Raw genomic sequence first — 10,788 nt, 5'->3', positions numbered from 1 at the left:
CCTGAGTACACAGATTCTTGGATGTTCCATAGCAATTATGAACTGTCTAGATACTTTCTATAATTTTATTTCAAATAAATATACCCCATAGCTTTTTGGTGGGGACATAGCCTGGTTTTGAAAGGGTATGGGTTTTACTAAGTCTCCTAAGAGAGTTACTGGCTAAAACTGACCAAGATTTTTAGGAGTACAAGTGTACATTTTTTTCATCATATAAAATTATGAATTTCCACTTTTTGGTGTATCCCAGAATCTTTCATCATTAACATTATGAGATTATGATGTGATTTTTTTCATCAATGACTAAAAATTCTTTGCAAAAATATCAAGATGTATCTATATTTAGGGGAGGGAGTTTGGGTGAACCAGGGAAGAAAGGAAGGTTCTCTTATCAGCCCTTTCACCTGGGTGACTGGGATACAGCTTCACTAATAAGCTGGAGTTTTTAGTCCATGTTGCTTCACTTAGGATTACAGCTTTTTGGACTTAAGAAAATGATGAAAGTATAATAATAAATTCCACTAGAGTGGTGACAATATCTTATTAACTTGAATGTCCTCCAGATTATTTTGCACATTGCTAGCCATAGGAAATGTTAATAAATGATTTCTTGCTAATGAATAGATAGAGACTTAGGGTCTCTTCTTGTTGTGCTATGCTGAGGTGACAGCATGGTTAGGGATTCTTCTCAAGGTTCAGTGTCATAAATGGTCTCTTGCAATACCCTAGAAATATTAGAGTGATTTAAGAAATTCAATAAAGAAGTCCAATGTTAGTCTGAAATAATGTCAATAAATACAATTACAACTGTCAGCCCAACATTTACATTTTTTTTATCAGCCTTAAAAATGACACCAGCACATTCCCTTTCTATCTTTAAATATTGTTCCATAGTGAGGAAAAATGGATAGAAGATGACAATAGGAAATTAGATGTTTTTTTATTCAGGGAAACATATGGCCATAAATTTTATTTTAGAATATAAGCAACTATCACAGACACTGTCATGTTAGAGTTGCACATATTAACCAGCTAAAAGAGATAGATTGCCCGGTGTGCACACATGCGCGTGCACACACACTTGGAAGCACAACCCACGCATGCACCCACAGAAAGCAGGAGACATTATGTTGGGACATTGTGATTTTTTTAGAATAATTATTAAAAATGACTTCTAGGAACCTTGTTGGATTTTCTTTTTAAAATCACAGCATCGCCTGATTTGGAATATCTTCTTTTGGGACCAGGCTGTGCAAGAAAGAAAAATGGACTTAAAGTAAAATACAGAGAATAAGCCCTCAGCTCTAAAGGTCACTGAAAACCCACAAGCCTGGTAGCTTGAGTAATTTTTCCTCTTGCTATTTTGGGTCAAGGTCTCTGTGGAACCTTCAGAAGAAGACAGTAGCTTTTGAAAACGTTGAGTAATCACTATTTTAAATGTATTACTCAATACCTAGCTTGCAGTCACATGCAATTATTTCCCATCTGCTTTTAATATGGAGATTTTAACCTATGCTTTTGCAGATGTCTCTTTTGTTGGTATTACCTGGGCTTCTGCAATTATCAAACTGGATTTCCCCTGAACAAGTGACATGTGGCTGACTACAATGAGTGTCTCCAAAGGCTCAATTTCCTTCTGGAAATTATCAATACAGGCTGCTATCTGTATTCGTTTTTATTTTGTTTTCATATCTTATAGGAATTGTTTACTTCAAGTATTGGGTCCCTGGGTAATTTGAGTGCTAGCTGCCTTAGCAATGACTTTTATCCTTGCATATTCCCATGGAATTTGCGGCAAACCCTCTCTCCTTTGCTAATGGTACTCTCATGTGCACTTCTGGGAGCTCTGTGCATGGTATTTCCTCCAGATAGTTCATGTCTTTGGGGACTTCTGAGAGAGGTCTTTTGATCTTGAGGGAATAGGACCAACAAAACTTGCCTTTTCAAATTAGCACATTCAGATAGTGCAATAAGTTTACAATGCCAATATTAAGCAGCTCTTATGTCTTAAGAGGTGACACAAATGTGTATATTTATTCACTGGAGTTGAGTATTTCCACCTTACTTATGCCATATACTCTTCTTTATGGATAAGCGTATAATTACATATAATGATTTTTGGAAATAAAAAATGTTATAAGCCTAACTGACAAAGAAGATGAGACTCAGAATTATTTTCCAAGGGGCCTCTTCTTGTTCCAAACTCTCTTTCAAGATTTTTTATATGTGCCTTTAATACAGCATTTCCACTACATGTTCCCTTAATCTTATTTCTCAGTAATTTCAGTCCTGATTATTGCAACCACCTCCTACTTTGGTTTCGTGATTCTGGTCTCTGCCCTATCTCAGTCTAACCTGTATGTGCCAGGTTAAATTCTCTAAAACCCCCAAGTTTTATTATTATACTTTTCTTAATGAAAATACACACACAGAACTCCTTATTTTTTACTGACACCTGCGTTAGTCCTGCTGCCATACTCTCATTAACCTAGTTAGCAGAACCCAACAATGCAAATATATTTCCCGTTACTTCTCCTAACACCATGGTCGGCAAACTGCGGCTTGTGAGCCACATGCTGCTCTTTGGCCCCTTGAGTGTGGCTCTTCCACAAAATACCACAGCCTGGACAAGTCTATTTTGAAGAAGTGGCATTAGAAGAAGTTTAAGTTTAAAAAAATTTGGCTCTCAAAAGAAATTTCAATCGTTGTACTGTTGATATTTGGTTCTGTTGACTAACGAGTTTGCTGACCACCTAACACATTCTCTAATTTAGCTCCACTATTATTTCTTTCCTAATTAGGTGTCCCAATTTACCTTTCACTCATGCTTTTATTTTCTTCACTAAGAATATCTTCTTCTTCCATAGCTGACTTTTCCCATAGTACCCATTCTTTAAGAAAGAACCTAATATATGTGTTCTCCATTGTGCTTCACATCTACTGCCACCCTTTGGGTGATTCTTTACTTTCCCAATTCCTAAGAGGAATGTTCTGCTAGTGAATTTGTCCTTCCTCATTAAATGGTCAGTAATTGTGCTCTCTGGTTCTTCTCTACTGTGTGCTGGCGCTTCCCTGAGCGTGCACAGAAGAAAATAGTGTTTACTGAAATAATTAGTGAATAGTGAGTGATCAATAAATATATGTTTGACAGCGTTTTGCTCCATCTTGGAAATACATAATTCTGCTTCCCAAATGATTGCTAGTATGAAATATTACCTCTAGAATTAGAAGAATTCACTTATTTAGCAATTGATACATTCAACAATTGTTATGTACCAGGCATTGAAGATTCAACAGTAAATAAAATAGTCAGATATCATCTCTCAAATACTTAAATTCTATAGTGTATGAGTATGTACAGGGTTCACACAGACAATAAACATAATAAATATTTAAAGTTCATAGAATTTAGATGGTGATGTTAAGAAAAAACAAAAACAGAATGGGCATAAAGAGTATGGGGTGGTGGAGAACAGAAGAGATTACAATTTTATATAATACTAGAGGACCGGTGCATGAAATTCTTTCACGGGTAGGGTCCCTAGGCCTGGCCGGCAACCAGGGCCAATCAGGGCCTTCCTTCCCCCAGATGCCAGCTGCCGGCCAGAGCCTTCCTTTCCTCGGCTGCTGGCTGGGGCCTTCCTTCATTTCGTGCCGCCCCCTGGTGGTCAGCACATGCTATAGCAAGCAGTTGAAATCCTGGTTGGTCAAACTCCTGAGGGAACAATTTGCATGTTAGCCTTTCATTATATAGGACTAGTAGCTCATTGCGCGATATCGTGCACGGTAGGCCGCTCGCCGTTTCCACGGGAGCTGGCAGGAACCACAGCCTGCCACCGGGAGCCGCACGGCTTCCGCGGGAGCCGGGAGGGACTCATGTTCTTCTCCGGGAAGCGGGCCCACTGTCTCCTTTCCGGGCCTGCACTCGGCTGCAGAGGCTGCAGGCTGGCCCCCCTGTTCCTGTCCATGTCTGCTCTGGCTCCAGGGGGCTGGCTTGAGCCGGGTGCAGCAATGAAACAAGCATTCCACCAGGCCGCTCATGCTGCCTGCTCTCAGCTACCACCCTCCAAGGGGCTGAGAGGACTTGGCTCCGCCATCTTGTGGCTATGGGCACCGCCGTCTTTGTGACGAAGTGATGGTTAATTTGCATATTACCCTTTTATTAGATAGGATATTTAGGGAAGAAAGAAATAAGAAGGTCATTGTTTTAAATTAAGTTCCATGAAACTGAGTTTAACCTTTTGCACTTGGATGTCGAGTGTGACTCGACACGGTTAGCATCGGTAGCAGCTCGAGAAAAAAGCAAGCGAGTGCAAAGGGTTAAGATAAAAATGCATGTAGAAAGTTTATTGGAAAGAGTCCTTTGGAACGATCCATATAAATGACTAAAGGAAGAAATACTGGCAGAAGGAAATATTGAGAAATTGGATTGTAATGTAGTTGCAACAGAGAATTGGCGAATCCTATGAGAGATCCCAAACTGAGCTGTTCATATATATAGGCTGAAATGAAGAACTGGACCCATATATACCCTTTAAGGATCATAAAAGCTGGGGAATATCAGAAGATTCCACTTGATATGATTCACTATGATAACTCACTGTACAAATAAAAAGAGTGATTGTGGGGATTCTGCCAAATGCCATGTATTTTCATTCCAATTGTACACTCGGGGACTTGAGAAATGACTACTGTCTAGGTCTGTGAATCCACTGGGTCTGTGAATCCACTGTGACCTTGATATGGTCCAGGACACCATTTATTACCTGGCAACCATATGTCTCTGCTGTAACATGAGGGCCATGATGTTACTGCTGGTTCCCAAGTATCAAGGTCCACTCAGCTCTCATAAAATACCTTTAGTAAAACTTCACTGTATGTATTTGTTTTAGTTACAAATTTCTCCTTTGTGAGGAACTTTCAGTAATTGGGTTATGGCTTGAGAAATAGCTTAGGTCTGAAAATAGGACAAGGGATCATGATATTTTTTGACATTACCCTCCTAATGATTACACTTAACTTTTCTGGTTAAGTTGAGCAATACTCATATTGCCCACTCATTTATTTTGGCTTTAGGAACACTTTGTTTTATTAACTATTTCCATAGGTCTCTGCACATCAGGCTCTCCTAGCTATCACTCTTACTATGACCATCATTACAATGTTACATCTACTTTGGTTCTCATAATTAAGTGCTGGCACTTGGTTTCTATTATTTTGCGTTCTTATTTCCATTGCTTTGAGGAAGCCTCGATCTCTAACTGCACTTTCTATCATTAACCCCTGCCTATAAAAACTGTCTTAATAATACTGAAATCTCCCCTCACTAGTACATTTCTTATTATTTTGATACATGGAAAGCTATGTGGTCATTTTTTAAAGTCTGATTGGTTTCTCAATCTAGGATGCCAACTTCTCTCAGCCTTTTGTTGTCTTTGTCTACCATTTGTCAGGGAATAATTCTATAGCCAGGTTTCTAAGAGCTATCCTAGAAAACATGTTAACACAATCTCCCAGGGTATTGGCACCCTGTAATACAGGAAGGAGATTTCCTATAATACCTCTCCTTTATTCATCTTTATGTTCCACCTTCCTTTGATCAAGCACCATCCTATCTAATAAAAGAAGTAATATGCAAATTGACCATCGCTACAACACACAAGATGGCCGCCCCCATGTGGTCAAAGATGGCTGCCTCCATGTGGACAAAAGATGGCCACCACAAGATGGCTGGCAGGGGAGGGAAGTTGTGGACAATCAGGCCAGCGGGGGGGGGGGGGCAGTTGGGAGGGACCAGGCCTGCAGGGGAGGGCAGTTAGGGGTGACCAGGCTGGCAGGGGAGGGCAGTTGGGGTGATCAAGCCAGCAGGGGAGGGCAGCTAGGGGCAATCGGGCTGGCAGGGAAGCATTTAGGCATCAATCAGGCTGATAGGGGAGTGGTTAGGGGGTGATCAGGCTGGCAGGCAGAATCAGTTAGGGGCAATCAGGAAGGCAGGCAGGCGAATGGTTGGGAGCCAACAGTCCTGGATTGTGAGAGGGATGTCCCAGATTGGAGAGGGTGCAGGCTGGGCTGAGGGACACCCCCCCCCCTCGCCCATGCACGAATTTTGTGTACCGGGCCTCTAGTTAGAATATAATCATAAACACATACACACTCTTCCAGCTCCTACATGTTAATTAGTTTCTGCTGCTTTTCTGGTCTGCAGGCTCTTTCTTCAGATAACAGGTACAGAACTTCCTGGCCAGGTTATGTCATAAATAGATCATAGTTACTGACCAGATCTCTAGGAGCAATGGTCATAGATTCTCACTAGGTTGAATGTCATCTAACAAAGCCCTTTGCATTGTCTTCATGCAAGGGGGAGTGCTAGCCTTTAAATGGGAAAACAGTACCACTTTTGCCAGCCCAGCGGGTCCAAGTGAAATCTAAGGATTCAAGATTTTTTTGATGCAGCAACCCAGGCATCACTATTCTGACTCTGGGCCTGGGTCCTCTCCCCCTGCCTCCTCCCACCTTTTTTTTTTTTTTTTTTTATGAGGACCTTGAGTTTGGTATAGCAATCTTGCCAAAGTTGAAAATTCAATTTTCTATGGAACTTTCCTAACCTTATAATTAAGTCCTGTGTCTGATTATCAGTTGTTCTATCTCCATCTTCACTGTAGGAGATAAGAGTACCTTTTATGCAGCTCAGTTGATCCTCTGGGTTTTGCACTAAGTTGGTAATTAATCACCTTTGGACTTACATCGTCTTCAGTGAATTTATGACTCTCAGCAACAGGCATCAATACTACAGTCATATTTTCTACTTCCCAACATTACTGTATGTACCAATATTGGTCTTCTTTCTATGACCCATGCTACCTGACTATTTTTCTTTTTTCACGAAACACCACCTGAAACTCATGAAAGTCTGAAAGCAATCACAAAGCCATTACTCTCCTGACACTAACTCTTGTTCCAGTATTTTCATATTTTTGTCATAGTTTCTATTTTTTACTCATATAGGGGTCAGAGAGGCATTACTGCTTGCTCGATGACAGCAGGAAGAGAAATTAATCTGTTTTTATAACTGTGCATTTTTTTCTTCTTTTTTGATGCTTGCTAAATAATAATTTCATGTCTCCATTGAATTATTTTTCCCTAGAAAATCCTTAAATAATATTTTTGTCTATTCAACCCTATTTACCTCTCTAGTAAAATTCTGAACTATGGTTATACTAAAGGATGACACATTTGATGATATAGTTAAGTCAATAATACAAGTGCAAATGAAAAAAAACAATTATGGCTGAAAGGGATTATGGTCAATGTCAAATTAATTGTTTCACACACATACAAACACAAACAAGATTTAATGAATTCAAAAGAGAAAGTTAGGCTTTCAGCTAGTCTTTGAGTTATAGTTAAAATTTCAAGTAGATAAAAGAAAAGGCATCCAGAGCTCAGTACAGAATATTAAAAGGTCACAGAATTTGTAGGCAGCCACACCATTCTTTTAGTAGTTGTGTCATCTTGTACAAATTTCTTAACATTGAAAGACTTATTATTTTCCTTGTGCAATAGAGACTTAGAAAGTTCTTCTGAAGATTAGAAATCATGTCTGTAAAAAAAGCATGATGCCTGGAGGATCACAGGCATTCACTACAGGGTAGCACTTATGATTTTTCCAGATGAAGGAAACCGCATGTGTGAGAACCAGAGGCAGGAATTTCCACAGATACCGGTGAGTTCAGTGTGTGACTTACCATGAATAGATCAGTTAGACTTGAGGACTGTGTGTATTTGGGAGCAGTGAGACACATTTAGAAAAACAGATTGAAACAGATTGTGAAGGGCATTGTTTTCCAAGGTAAGGAGTTTATTGTAAAGGTTGGAAGAAGCCAAGAAATATTTTTTTGAGTAAGGAAGTAGCCAAGTAGAAGCAGTGTTTTGAGAATAGAAAAACTAACAGTGATTTGTGAGCTGGCTTGGAAGAAAGGGGAATAGAAGTAGAAAACCAAATCAGGATTCCAGCATAGTAATTGAAACATTAGCAAATAAGGATGAGTATTAGGATACAAAATGTGGGAAAGTAATTTCAAAATAATGTACAAATACAAGAAACAATACCTAGGAAAAGGTAATAAATTCTCTCTCTCTCTCTCTCTCTCTCTCTCTCTCTCTCTCTCTTTATTTTTTGAGAGAGAGAGGGAGAAGAAGGGAGGGGGAGAGAGAGAAACATTGAGGGAGGGGATGTGAGAGTGCAACATTGATTTGCTGCCTCCTGTACGGCCTCCTCCTGGGTATTGAGCCTGAAATTCTTGCGTTATGCCCTGACTGGGACTCAAACCTGTAAACTTTCAGTGCACTGAATGATGCAGTGCACTGAATGATGATCAAATAGCTGAGCCACAGCAGCCAGTGCAGATAATAGTTTCTTGATGAAAAGAGGAACATGGAATAAATATTTGGTACAGTGGAAGCACATTTGTGGAGACAGAGAGCCTTGGGCTCAAATCCTGCCTGCATGTTGTTTTGTAAATTTAATCATATATTCAATCTTTCTGAACCTCGCTAAGCTCATTTGTAAAATAAAAGTGTTGCCAGTGAATTTACTGTGATGATAATATAATGAAATAGGAAATAATTTTTTTTATTTTGAATTGAGATAATGATATAAATGGACAGGAGTTGGGAAGAAGGAAAACACACTTGAAATAGAAATAAGAAAACTAACACTTTGTAAGTTGATATAACAGCAAGATTTTCTTGAGCTAACATATAGTGGGCATTTCAAAATACATGATTAGTACTCAAGAGAAAGACCATTATTTTATTTTGAAAATAGAAGATATTTTAGAATTTTGAGGAAGAAATCTAGGCTGGGATGACACAAATTTGTGAGGTTTATGAATATAAAACACTCCATCCCTGAGTTCAAATCATGATGACATTTTAACCATGGTAATAGGTTTCCTCACCTGACAGAGTGCTCTCACTTCTCTCATTCAGTCTCCAAAATATGGCTAAGTATATTTTCCCAAGCTCCATTCAAAAATCTCCATTAAATTTGGAGTCTTGAAATCCTTATCTCTTTGCCATATGGCTCCATCATACCTCATTACACTTCCATCAGTTCTATGCTTTTGAAGGCAAAAATTGCCTATGATTTTTCAATGCTCCTCAAAACAAATTCTTCTTTATCTCTCTGTGCCCTGAAGTTATTTCTATGTGAATCATTTTCATGAATCCTATATATTCCCAGGAAATCAGGGTTGTATTCATTTTAAACTTGAAAGAATGTGCTATGTAAATTGGAAAAGTACTTTTAAGTAAGTGCAGTCAGGGTATTGGATTTATATTGTGTTATGTGTTGACTCCATGTGGGTCAGATGCAAAATAAGATTCAGGTTGTTTCTCCTTTTTATTAACTTTAAAACAATAATGCACACCCACACATTTCTCATGAGAAGTAACAGACCATTGGTAGAATGTAGAAAAAGCTTGCCTTAGCCAGTTTGGCTAAGTGGATTGAGTGTTGGTCTGCGCAATGAAGGGTCCCAGGTTCGATTCTGATTAAGGGCATATATATTGGTTGAGGATCCATCCCCGGCCTTGGTCAGGGTTTGTGTGGGAGGCAACCAATCCATGTGATACATCCATGTCTTTCTCTCTCTCTCTTTCTCTCTCTCTCTCTCTCTCTCTCTCTCTCTCTCTCTCTCTCTCTATATATATATATATATATATATATATATATATATACTTATAGTGCATATATATGTGGATATATATATATATATATACATATATGTATATATATATATATTCCTCTCTCTTCCACTCTCTCTAAAAATCAATGAATATCCTCGAGTGAGAACTAACAAACAAACAAAAAAAAAAAGAAAGAAAAAAAAGGTTTTATTATTTACCATGGAATTCGCCTAGAAAGTAAAGCTGACATTACTGAATAATCACTGGCTTAATTTTATTTGGCCTGATAATTTTTTTACACTAAAAAGTGAGTGAAATAGTTATTTTCACCATCCAACCCTCTTTTGAGAGTTTATCTATTCTGTTATCTCTTGACACATTCTTTCTTAAAAGCTCAGCGGCCTCCCAGAACTTCCCATTTTTTCAAATGGCACACTTTCCCCAAACCCTCCACTAGACAGAGCTTCATAATTCAGACCTATTCTAACCTCTAAAGATCAATCTATCAAAGCTTTTTAGTGAAAAATATAGGAGAATGGAAAGTCAGGCAGATCTCATGGAGCTTAAGTCTTCCCTAAAAATTAAGATATTAAAATGTACCTATTGTCACAAATTAATGAACTAACACACAGGAGAATGTTAGAACAGTGCCTTGCATATGGCAGTTAAAAAAAAAAAATTCTTCCTGATCCTGTTCCAAAAAAGAGACGTTCTGACAGCACTCCCTAGGTCACCAGTGATAATTACATCTCCAGCACAGCTCTTTATCCTGTGGGTGGAATAATGGCTATGTTTACTAGGAGTTCCAAAGATATCCTATTGTAGATGCTGTGCCGGGTCACCCACACCCTCCCTACTTACTAGAATGTCCTGCCTGATAACTGTGAGCTGTCAGTTCTCCCTAGAAATTTCCCTCAGCCGCACATGTCTACCTCACCCAAGGTTACACATCTGTCTGCATTCGATAGCTGGTGTCTCAAGTCAGGACAAATCTGAGGGCCATCCCAGCTTCAGAGCTCCCTGTGGGGTTGGCTGAGGCATTATTACTGTACTGAAGTCCAACTTCATCTGCCTAATTCGGCTGCTTTTACTTCCCCC

This window comes from Eptesicus fuscus, chromosome 14 (genome assembly GCF_027574615.1).
Source record: "Eptesicus fuscus isolate TK198812 chromosome 14, DD_ASM_mEF_20220401, whole genome shotgun sequence".
NCBI classification, from domain to species: Eukaryota; Metazoa; Chordata; class Mammalia; order Chiroptera; family Vespertilionidae; genus Eptesicus; species Eptesicus fuscus.
The sequence above is the reverse complement of the archived record's forward strand: the minus strand, read 5'-3'. Positions refer to the sequence as shown.